We start from the raw sequence: 12,552 nt of genomic DNA on the forward strand, positions 1-12,552 counted from the left end.
TTATTCATAATATCATGAAAAAAGTTGTGTCTCATAAATGACGTTCGCAGTAATTCAGTTAATGGAATCAAAGACGCACTGGAGTCTTCCAGTTTTTTTGTTTTCTCCCCTCGGGTTGCTTCACTCACCCTGCCTGCTGCCTTATTTTGGTTGCTTAGTCCGATGTTGCGCGGAAGCAGTTAAATGCTTGGCTCAGTGACAGTTGTAGCAATTAACCTTGCAAGCCATGTAGTAGCAGTCCACAGTCACATCACTCAGGTGACAGGTCGACCTATCCACCTTTCGTTCATTAAAGTTCCTCTCTATCTTCTTATAACCATTCTTTGCAGGACAAGCTTTTCTAAGCTTCAGCTGCCTTATTGCTGCTTATCATGAAAAATTCTTAGAGATAATTGTCCCCACGTATGGGAAAACAGCCCATATTTGTTAAAGAGACGCGATCACAGGCACAGGCCCGTCGTTCGAATAAACATTGATTCTATTCGATTTATTTATTTATGTATTTTTTTCATTGTGTCTATTGATTCATAGAAGTACAGTCCAAATATATATATATATATATATATATATATATATATATATATTTCAGACATACACAATAGAACAAAGGTTTGGGTAACAAACCATAATTCGTTTCCTGTCGCATATCGCAGCCGAGTTCGCAGCAGTTCATCTTTTGCCACGTCTCGGGCAATGCTATTTTTCGCTCGGCTGCAAGCGCTGTCTGAACCCGGGGCGCCGGGACGCCGGGGCGCCGGGGCTCTCATTGAGGCAGCCCAGCAGATGCACGCTGCCGGGCGCGCCGCCGACGCGGCCTTATCGCTCCTTCTTGGGCAAAAGGGAGCCGGTTTGTGCCGCCCCTCCACGTGACCGTGGGCCGCCGCGTCTATAAAGGGGAGCGTCGGCGGCGCGACGCGCCACTTACATCCTTACGTCCGCTGCGAGCGCGTTGTAGTTCAGTGCGGAGTAAGAAGAACCGTTCTTCCACCACCAGACATGGTGAGTCCTCGCTGCGGCGCGCGCGATCCTTTCCCCGCTGGAGGCGCCGGGATCGCCGTAGGGGCTGGTGGGGGGCGCATCTGTATACCGTGGCGCGCGAAATTTCCGTTGTCTCTTTTCTTGGCAACACGGGGTGGGGCGGCAGCGGGCCTTACTTCTTGAGCTGTGCCTTTCCGCCCTATACCGCTGCTTTATTTCTCTGCCACGAAAGAGGCAGACGTGATAAAATTTTCGAGCAACGCTCTTTTCTACACCGCTAGCACTGATTCGTATTCGGGATGGGCAGCACTAGCTGTCATCCTGCGCCTGAGCCATGGTTTCCTTCTCGGGGTAACTTGGCACAGCCGCAAGATGCGAGGATCATGTGATGCTGAACGCGGGAGCAACCTCCAGTTTTAGCGAGAAGAAAAGGGACCGTCTCGCCCACCTATAGTCATGTGAGGCTGTCCCTTGACTATCTCAATTCTATAGCCGGCTGCATCGCAACCGAAGCGCAGGCATACACCTCTCTCTCTCTCTCTCTCTCTCTCTCTCTCTCTCTCTCTCTCTCTCTGTATTTGGGCGACAATGGAGCTGTGTTCTAGAGGGACAGGTTACGTTTTGCACTGATTGAAAACGCCTGACAACGCTAACTCGCTTTGTCGGGCATTAGCTTCCATATTTAAGAGTGAAATGGCGGGCTCGCGAAGCGCTATCTTTACGGCCTTAGACTACACGCCGCGTGTGTGTAAAAGATAAGCGCGTCTACTGCAGCGCGCATAGGTGCGCAGCGCTGATCTCCAACCATTACAACATTGCCGATATTCTGTACCTATCCCGTCGTTATCATTGCCGCTCCAAGTGGTGGCCTCCATATCTCCATATCGACTAGTCGCATTTCTGCAATTTTTTTCTTTTTATTGCCCGTGTGACGTGAGTCGTATGAGCGCGCATCTCGCCCTCAGTACGAGTGCCCATATTGTCTTTCTAGCGAAAATCCTGAAACTGCAAGTTTTCTTTCTCTGTGGGAGCCGAAGAAACCACTTAGCATGTACACTCTGAGGCGTACACTAAATCATGCTTACTGGTAAAAAAGAACAAGCGTATAACTACGTTAGTTGCCTGCGGAACGGCGTGCTACCGCAGCTGATGAATAAGCGTGTCGGACTTGAGCCAGAAACTCCTTTTACTTTTATTCTCTATAAAGCGCTAGAATTTCTCAGCGCACGAGCGGTCTCCGTATTGTTTTTTAGTCGAAAGAGTTCCAGCTATAGAAAAAAGAGCGTGCAGCTCTTTTTCAACGCGCGGCATACTCTAGCAACGTTTTCTTCATGAAGCACTTCTACCAGTGTTCCGTAGGTGCCATTGCAATCCACGATCTATATGGCAGATTAGCGGAGGCGACCTTTCATTGTCAGCGAAACCACAGTTTTCATTCAAGAGTGGGGAGTGTTTTCTGCCGCGAGTGGCTTTCGAGAAATGTTTACGGAGTGCATTCATTTGCAAGCGCCACATTTTGTGTACCTCTAGGTCCAACTCTCTTGAATCACATGCACAAACATTTCAAAGAGGACTACAGAGGGTATATGGACTGACGTCATCCGTGAGGAGCGCTAGCGTCGTCCGCGGTCGCCATATTGCCGGTCGCGATTTCATGCGTTCGCCTGTAAGCTGCTGCCAAAACACACGCGCCGTCCTTACAAAGCGTCTGCTTGTTCTGGCAAGTGATTCTTGCGTTGTTTGCTATGTACACAAGCGGGTTTGTACAACAACAAAAAAATTACACTCTGGAAAAAAAAAGTGCGCCTGTACTGACTCGCTCTAACTCATGTAAGGTTCAGCACGATGTTGGACTATACAATATACTGCCTCGCGTCGATCTCGCTGCGTTAAAGACTATCTTGTAAATAGAACATGTTTTGTGTCACGCGAGCAACTGAAAGCTTAGAAGTCAATGTAAGGTCACAATTATCTGACGAGTGGTCACCATGGTGACCGAATATTGCGATTCTCGGGAAGGCTGCTGCAGTTGCCAGCGGCTGTTTTCAAACGGCGTTCTTGTACATCTCAAATTAGCGCAAGATGCCGGGCATGTGTTCAGCAGAGTTAACTCTAATGTTTAGTACTTAACTTCCAAACATAACTGCCGACATTACGGAGTCCCCTGTGCGCTGCGTCCACTTCCTGCGAAGTAGCGTTCGCGTTGCTTCACCAAAAACGATGTGTTTACTGCAGATCTTGCCGTGTGTCGCAGTGTGGTCCGTGAACCACTCCACCCTTCTCCGCGCTGTTAGCTCTGCGGTCTTCTGGCACTGATGCTGGGTCACCTTAGATACCGAGAAGAAGCTCAGCTGAGCCACATTCTGATCACCGGCTTTCTTTCTCGTGTCGCTGATGCAGCCAAACACAGCACAGTTCACCGTAACGCCGCCCTGTTGACGCACAGCCAGATATTCAGCTAAATAAACAAGAACCCACGGCACCACGCGCGAAACAATACAGCGTGCATGCTGATGTATCAGCTAGTTCAGCTGCTATTATCAGCACAGCGGCTTCAACGATCGGCGTCAGTAGTTCAGGCAATATATATGATGTTTCTGTATCGGTGTTTCTCCGACGCTGCGCGAATGACACGACCGGCGATATGGCGCGGCTGACCGGCAATATGGCGCCGCGTCGCGGAGTGAGTTCGGTGCATACCCCCCCTCCCTCCACCTATGTAGTGTCCGGCAAGCAAACTCCGTGATAGTTCCTGGCTCAGCTGGTTTTTGTCCGGAGCGCAGAACAGAGCGTGGGTCGCCGTGATTGACAGAATTTCGGCCCCACGAATCAAAGATGTCTGTTTTCTGTACGCGTAAGTCGAAAACACCTTGTGATCCCTGCACGGGATAGTACTGGTACCGGAATGAACGAGTCTGATAAGAGCGAACTGGCACCGATCCGCGCAGCTTTGTAGACTTTTGGAAGTCGCTATAGTCACTTAGACCGTCTATGATATAGGATATAGTTCGCCATTATCCGTTTTTGCTCATCCCGCTTTGGAAGCTGCCGCTTATGTATACGCGCTTTTATAGGTGAAGGTCGTGGACCAAGCACGGCCCGCACCTTTACCGGTTTTACTTGGCTCTCCGTGAACGAAGAAAGCGTGCGCTCCTCTATTAAGTTCTTGCCTTCTCGAAGGGGCCGTTCTTACTCCTCGGCACGATCTCATACAGATGTGGGCAGCTTCTCTACCCACAAGAACAGCACTAAACGATTGGCTTTGCCTATCGCCAACAGTCGTGAGAGGCGTAGGCTGTAAAGTTAACTCGGTCTAGGCATGAAATGTTATGGCTCGCCGCAATCGCACGCCGTTACGCTGTTAACTTCCCGACTTTTTTTTTAATTCTTTTCTGTCTTCCTTTTCGTTCTCTGTATGGGCACGGCCAAGGTACAAGAATTAATCACTCAACTGGTTCATTCTGTTAGTACATGAACGTTGATTTCCTATGGCACATGTCCTGTTTCGTTGACTTGCGAAATACTACCGTATTTACTCGAAGATAGCTCGAACACGAATATAAGTCGCGCCCTATATATTGAACTCGCCGAGAAATAAAAAATATTTCAAATATAGGTCGAGCCATATCTTTTTAGTAAAACGAAGCCCTTTGAACATGACGTACCTTTATTTATCGCAAGCTCACCTACTAAATCTCGCTATTCGATACCACAAGCTGCATCTTCGTAGGAACTGCGAGAAAAGTCGTCCTCGTTGGTTGCTTTGTGGGTCGTGGTCGTCGGTGCCATCGAGTGCGTTGGATATGCAGCATATCTTAAAGCCGATCTGGATAATCTCCAGACTGGCTTTACGTCGAGCGCGACGGAGGAACTTCATTAGCTAGGTACGTTTGCTAGCTTTGTTCGACAATTTGCTAGGTCGATATTCTTTGGGAACTAATACAGGTTTATAGCTGATTTTGGGCCACATTTTCGAAAACGTAAGGTTGACCTATCACCACTGTACCAATACCAGCTGTCGTTGGTTGTATTTCGCTATAGTATGAGTAATGTTTCTTTTTCTAGAAGGGCTTCTTCCTCGCAGCGATTACTTATTCACGGCATCTTGTACACTTCTTGAAGTCAACAAGAATTGAAATTTCACGTATTACATCGTGTCTCATTATTTCTTACGTAAACACTCTCTAATGCCGGGTAAGGATCTCCTAGCTGGTTACTTTACATTTTCGTTCGCACAGCCAAGCTGCGTTAAGTTCGTTTCCTTTCCGAACGAACCTTTACGACCAGTCTCTAACGGTGCTGCCCCGGCGTCGAAGGCTGAAGGTGAAACAAGAAATAGTCGCGTCGTGGAAATAGCAGGCGTCATAATTAAATAAGTGTGAATATAAGCATTGGTCTTAGCCGCTTAGACCTGCGCCGAACTCGGAAACTGGCATTCCGGGTATACGCCGTCAGGATCGGCAAACTGCATTACGATACAATGTATTGCGAAGCGGCCGCGTGATTGAGTGGACAACCATAAATCAAGAGCGAAGGAAGTCAAACGAAGCCAGCGATCGCACTTTCTGACGATTTCCGTTTTTCATTCTTTTTGTCCTTGGCTTGTACGAAGCCACCCCCTGCAACCGCTAAGACCGTCCAATCGGCGGAACGGATAAATAAATATAATCGGAGGAAAAGAATCATTACAAAATACGAGCCCTAGGGCGCGAAGTGAAACAAGAAAAAGAGAAGTACAAGCAGCTGTACTCCTGAGTGCATGTAGAAAGCAGGATGGCGACATCGAGCACAGGGAGAGAGAGAGAGAGAGAAAGGAGCTTTAATGGCAGAAAGGTGGAGAGGTCGGCCTGAGTGAAGTGCTTCTGGCATGCTACTCCAACCTGGGGATAGGGTTGAGGGGAGCAACAGAGATTATGACGTGAAGACGAATGAGGACGGTACGATGTGTACGTACACGCTTCGCAGTAGAAGATGCATGTACTGTGAAGCGTACACGTGCGCATCGCGCACGGCTTTGTGTGACAGTCGATCGAGAGAAGAGCCAGCATACATACAGTAGTGCAAGGGAGGCTTCCGCCAGTTTGTCTTAGCAGCTCCCGCAACTATTTTTTTTTTCTTTACTACACACATGAGCCACCTAACTGATCGACACGTTATACGGCTTTGATAGTCGTGTGCATGAATTGCATGATAGTCGTGTGCATGGTTCGACTTTCCAGCCGCGGCAGCCGCATACGGATGGAGGTGGAATGCGGAAACGATCGTGTAGAGTATACTTTGGGTGCACCTTGACAGACCCCCAGTAGTCAAAATTAATCCAGAGCCCCCAACTACGGACGTCTCTCAAAGCCCCGGTGTTGCTTTGGAGACCTAACTAAACCCAATAATCTTTGTTGCCCCTCTTTGCCTTTTCACGTAACTCACACCCATGGACATCAGACCTCCTTACCTGCAACGTATTAGATTTTGACACTTTTTTTTTTTTACATAAGCTAATGGTCATATCCTATACACGTCATTGAAACCGTGCGGACAAAAGAGGGGTTCATTGAGTCGACTTGATTTTTCTCGCTCGCGCTCATTCAGCCTCTTAGTGTGTTTGGTGTTGTATTTATTTCGCAGAGGGAGTGCATCAGCGTCCACATTGGCCAGGCCGGCGTGCAGATTGGCAACGCATGCTGGGAACTCTACTGCCTGGAGCATGGCATCCAGCAGGATGGCCAGATGCCCAGCGACAAGGTGTCGGGCGGGATCGACGATTCTTTCAACACTTTTTTCGCCGAAACCGGCGCTGGCCGTCATGTCCCGCGAGCCGTATTCGTCGATCTCGAGCCGACCGTTGTCGACGAGGTGCGCTCTGGCGCCTACAGGCAGCTCTACCACCCGGAGCAGTTAATCTCTGGCAAGGAGGACGCTGCGAACAACTACGCGCGTGGCCATTACACCATCGGCAAGGAGATTGTTGACCTAGTGCTTGACCGCATCCGGAAGCTGGCCGACCAGTGCACAGGTCTACAGGGCTTCCTCGTGTTCCACAGCTTTGGCGGCGGCACTGGCTCTGGATTCACGTCGCTTCTCATGGAGCGCCTTTCGGTCGACTACGGGAAGAAGTCCAAGCTCGAGTTCTCCATCTACCCAGCGCCCCAGGTGTGCATTCGCGCCTACTCTAACAGCCTTTCCCAAATGGGGCCTAGTCACCAAAGGTGACGTGCATTATGTAAACACCAAGGAGCCGAAAGATGAATTTGCCAGCAGTATCAATCAGCTGCAGATTAAAAAGTTAGCCGAATGTGCATCTTTGTTAACCATCAAATATCCCACTAGAATAATGTGTGCATAATAAGCGCTAAACCTTTCGGAACATGTTGCTAACTTTCCATAATCTACACAACGAGCCAAGGAAAGTCTCGTCAGTGGAAGGCGCAAATTTCTTCTCGTTGGGTCAACGAATAACATTGAACGCAGTCAAGCGAAGTCGTCTTTATTTCTTCTCAGTGTGTTTTGTGATGTTTCCGTTCAGAATCGGGTGGAGGTCTTTATATTACGCGTAGAATGGAAAGTTTACTATTTACCGGCAAAAATTACTGTTTGTCGCTTCATTCTGCGCTTTGTATGCATAATTCACTCTCCTTGTAGTAGCATTTCTAACGTGACAATGACATTTGGACTGCAACACTCCGATATTGAACATGCGCAGGTCTCGACTGCTGTTGTTGAACCGTACAACTCCATCTTGACCACGCACACGACCCTGGAGCACTCCGACTGCGCCTTCATGGTTGACAACGAGGCCATCTACGACATCTGCCGGCGCAATTTGGATATCGACCGTCCCACATACACCAACCTGAACCGGCTCATTAGTCAGATCGTCTCCTCCATCACAGCTTCCCTCCGCTTCGATGGCGCCCTCAACGTTGACTTGACCGAGTTCCAGACCAACTTGGTACCTTATCCTAGGTTCGTTACACCGTTTCTTTACTTTCTTTCCCACGTCTGTATTAAAACCACTGGCATCTTAGAGTTTAGGAACTACTACTCCGCACTCGCACAGCGTATAAATCTTGTAGAATAGTGTGCGTACAATGCGACAATCTCTACAGTACGGTGCCTTTACGGTCATTTCATCATACTGATGCTGTCGAATCCTGCAGCGTAAGATGTCGTCGTCGGAGGCGACGCCACCTTCTGGGAACGTTTAGCCAAAATTCATATCATTGTGCCCGCCCCTCACCCTTTCCTCCTTGATTTTTGTTTTCAGCAGCATATTGTTACAATTCGCTTACCTTTCTGGACGCAGGATCCACTTCCCGCTGGTGACATATGCTCCCGTCATCTCCTCCGAGAAGGCTTACCATGAGCAGCTCACCGTGGCCGAGATCACCAACGCATGTTTCGAGCCGGCCAACCAGATGGTCAAGTGCGATCCGCGCCACGGCAAGTACATGGCCTGCTGTATGCTGTACCGAGGCGATGTGGTGACCTAAGGACGTCAACGCTGCCATCGCGGCCATCAAGACCAAGCGCACCATCCAATTTGTGGACTGGTGTCCCACAGGATTCAAGGTGGGCATCAACTACCAGCCACCTACCGTGGTGCCCGGCGGAGACTTGGCCAAGGTTCCGCGTGCCGTCTGCATGCTGTCCAACACGACCGCCATCGCCGAGGCCTGGGCGCGACTGGACCACAAGTTTGACCTCATGTACGCCAAGCGCGCCTTCGTCCACTGGTACGTGGGCGAAGGCATGGAGGAGGGCGAGTTCTCCGAGGCCCGTGAGGACATGGCCGCCCTCGAGAAGGACTATGAGGAGGTTGGCATGGACTCAAACGAGGGCGCCGACGACGGCGAGGAGTACTAGGCCGAGCGCTGCATTCCCTCGGCAAGAACGAGGGACTCTTCACCTAAGCAAACTCAAAATTGCGGTTTGCGGTAAATTTCAAAATAAAAGATTTGATCGTTGCACTGCCTCTTCAGTTCTTCGAACATTCGACTGAAAACTAGTACCTTATTTAGGTCCCTCTGATTGGAGGTTCCAAGACGCCGTCTAACGTTCTGGTGAAAAGTTGTTCCTTTACAGGTGCAGTAAGCGCTGGACTTTAACTATCTGACGCAATAACTTCGTTTAATACTCTTTTCCGTGCCCTTGACTGCTCGACGCAACGCTTCATTCCGTCGCGCATGGCTTCCACAGGCCTTCGGTCAGATGTGAGCTTGCGTCGGAGTCCGGCGTACACAATGGCAGTGTTGTTTTAATGCGTTAACATTAGGAGTTTCTCTCGCATTTACCACTAAATCACCACAATTTCTTTACTGCGAGCGTCAATTTAAAAAAAACGGCTTCTCGCGGCTCTTTTCCTTTACTTTCATTTTCTCACTGCCGTGCCATCTTCTGCCTGGCGTTTTCAAAGAACAGGCATCTGCTCTGACTGCAGCTGTTCGGTCTTCTGCACTTTTGGCCTCGGTCAGTCGATTCCCGAGCTGCGACTCTGCATCCTCCGGTCCGATGGCGAACGTCTTTTATTGCGCTGGCATATTGCGGTGATAGCGAGAGCTGGCCCCAGGTTTTCTTTTCATCATTTATGGCCTCGCACCCACCCTTCTACTGCGAATCGTTCTGCGCATCCAGGAGAATCTGCTCACCTGTGAGATATGCTCATCCCACTTAGACTATGAAGGTTGATCACTGTAGTAGGCGGACGTAGAGGATTGTTTAGTGCTCTCGGCTTGAAGTCGATAAGCGCTGGTTCAATTACTGAGGTGACCGCGCATTTTTTATTGCGATAGCAATTACTCGTATATGGACACTCCCGACGCATTTCCGTCGTCAGCGACGGTGTCGCCGTGATGTTACGTATAAAGTCCAAGTGCGATGATATCGTGGCCGCGTGCCGTATGATGCTGTGGGTGCGAGTGAAAGCGTGCGAGGTTGAGCCGAGAATGGTGGCTCGATCTCGCGCGCGACAGGGAGGAAGGCGGGAAGGAAGCGCGCGGTCTTTCATCGCGCGCGAGGCCCTGAGAGGGGGGTTCTACTCCTGCGACGGCTGCGCATGGCGCGGCTGAGTGCCGCAGCGTGGGCCTTATCTTGAAAGCGATCTGCATAGAGTATATATAGGTGTGCCGAGGGCTGATAGCTTCGCTTGCGCTGTGTTCTCGCCGCTTCGCGTTGAAGCGAGAGACATCACGAAGGTCAATTCACTCGCTGCTGCTGCTGCTGCTCTTCCTCATGCCAGCATGACAGCGAGTGTCCGCGGTCATAGAGTGAGATGTTTAAATGTTTCTCTGTTCGCGCCCGCCACCATGCTTGTTAATTTTGTTAGTGAGCAAACGTTTATGAATTTATACGGCGGACAACACTACAAACTTTAATTCGTTTAGCTGCCTAATAATCTGCTATCGCAATCGATGCTTCGCCTTTCGGGCGGAACTGCGACTTTTTAATCTGATTAGCATTTTTCGTAACTTCATCCCAGTTTGCGGTCGGTCGGTCGGTCGGTCCGTCCGTCCGTCCGCGTCCAACCGTTTTCCCACCTACTTAGATCACTCGATTGTCGTCCATGGTCAAATGGGCTGAGCATCGGGCTGCCGTGCTCTGGGAACGGAGTTCGAAACCAATTCTCGGACCAACTTGGATCAATGGGTATATTTTACACTGGGAATGTGCTGCTCTTTAATGAACCTCTTTGCCGCCAACTTGAGTCACTATGTTCCGCTCTTCAATGAACCTATTTCACGCCGACTTGTGACTGGGTATGTACCACCGGTTATGTGCCGTTCTACAATGAACCTCTTTCACGCCAACTTGGGTCAGTGGCCATGTGCCGCTCCTCAGTGATCCTCTTTCACGCCAACTTGGGTTTGTTAAACAGGATACTTGCCGCACTTCAATGAAACTCTTTCACGGCAACTTGGGATGTGTCACTTCGTATATGCCGCTCTTCATAATAGTCATCGTAACATATATAAGACATGTCATCACCAATCACCCACCCATCATAAGATATATTGCTAATCGCATTAACGTCACCAAACATCTCCAAAAAATGAATGCGCCGCCAATTTTTGTGATATGACAATCGTGGAAAATTTTGTGAACGGATGGACACGGTTAGGCCATTCGCTAGCTCATAACTGCTGTGTACAATAAACATTGCGCGGGGGTATGGGGAGTCATCATGCAAAGCAACGCCCTTCATCACACTAAAAACTAGAAAGGATCGAATGTGTATACCAATCCGACTGACATTCATTTTGATCGTCAAAGTCCTCAGGTTCATGATCATCTGAGTGAAATGTACTCTTGAGGAAACTATTCTTTACCTGGAACCTCGTCAGAACACTCTTTGACCCCACACAAACCAAAATGGAGACAAGAAACACATTTAAAGAAATCCCCGACAAATCAGTGTAGAAACACACTCCACAAGGAGCTCAGGGACACATATATCGCCCCTCGGGAAAGTCTCCTCTGCGAGGATTATGATGATGAGGAACCGGTGGATGACTTCCTCAAAGGTTCGCTAACGATGGCAAAGGTCATAAGGGCCCTAGCGGCGGTAAACCCAAACAAGGCCTTCGGTCCTGATACTGTTAAAGGAGCGTAGTTACGCAACCTACCTGACAGACACCTTGAATTTCTTTTGGAAGTCATAAGTATTGTTTGAGAAAGCGCTAAGCTTCCTCAATAATGGAAGCACGCCATCATTTTTGTACCTAAACCTGGAAAACCGACCGCTATTACTAACCTGCGACCTATCTGGTCACTTACCTCATGCGTCGGTAAGACCTTGGAGCCCATCATTCTGGACAGGCTTAAGGCATACCTTGAAAAGACTAGTCACCTCCCATATAATATTATTAAATAAAGAAATTACCTATCTACAGAAGACGCACTTTTACAACTACACGAAGACATCAGCCAAGATCCTAGTGGGACCAAACTTAAAACGATGCTATCCATTGACCTCCATAAAGTCCTCGATTGCGTTGCACGTGAAGTCATTCTTCAGGAATTGGCTTTAACAAATTGTGGAAGTAAGATCTACAACTATGTGAGAGACTTTCTTCGTGACCGCACGCTTGCGCTTAAGGTCGAAGAGCACAAATCTGACGCATATCCACATCCCTAAGAGGGCATGCCACACGGATTAGGACTATCCCCTACACTCCTCAGTTTGGCCATGCTACTAACACACAAAGCTCTACAATCAACCCCTGACATCAAACATACCGTCCTTTCGGACGGCATCACAAGCTGTATCACCAGGCCACATTGGGGACACCCTGCAGACAGCGATGAATGCGGTACACACTGCAGAGCAATGCACCGGGCTTAAATACTCACCTCAAAAGGTCGAGCTTCTGTTGGTCCACTGTAACAGGTGAAATCAGCGCCCATATCCATACAAACCGCGGGAACCATAACACCACAACCCGAACAACTCAAAATTCTAGGCCTCCGCATCCAACGTGATGGGAGTGACGCAGTCAACATACAGCACCTTCTAAGACAGGGGGAAGAAGTACTACGGATGATGCCGCGCATATCTAACCGGTATGAAGGCCTTCAAGAATT

General features: G+C 49.1%; 1 pseudogene; it reads left to right on the forward strand.

The window, feature by feature from the left end:
* Positions 1 to 825: 825 nt before the first annotated feature.
* On the forward strand, positions 826 to 8,942 carry LOC119436770 (tubulin alpha-1C chain-like; annotated as a pseudogene).
* The last annotated feature ends 3,610 nt before the right edge of the window (positions 8,943 to 12,552 follow it).

Source organism: Dermacentor silvarum, chromosome 1 (genome assembly GCF_013339745.2).
Source record: "Dermacentor silvarum isolate Dsil-2018 chromosome 1, BIME_Dsil_1.4, whole genome shotgun sequence".
NCBI lineage: Eukaryota > Metazoa > Arthropoda > Arachnida > Ixodida > Ixodidae > Dermacentor > Dermacentor silvarum.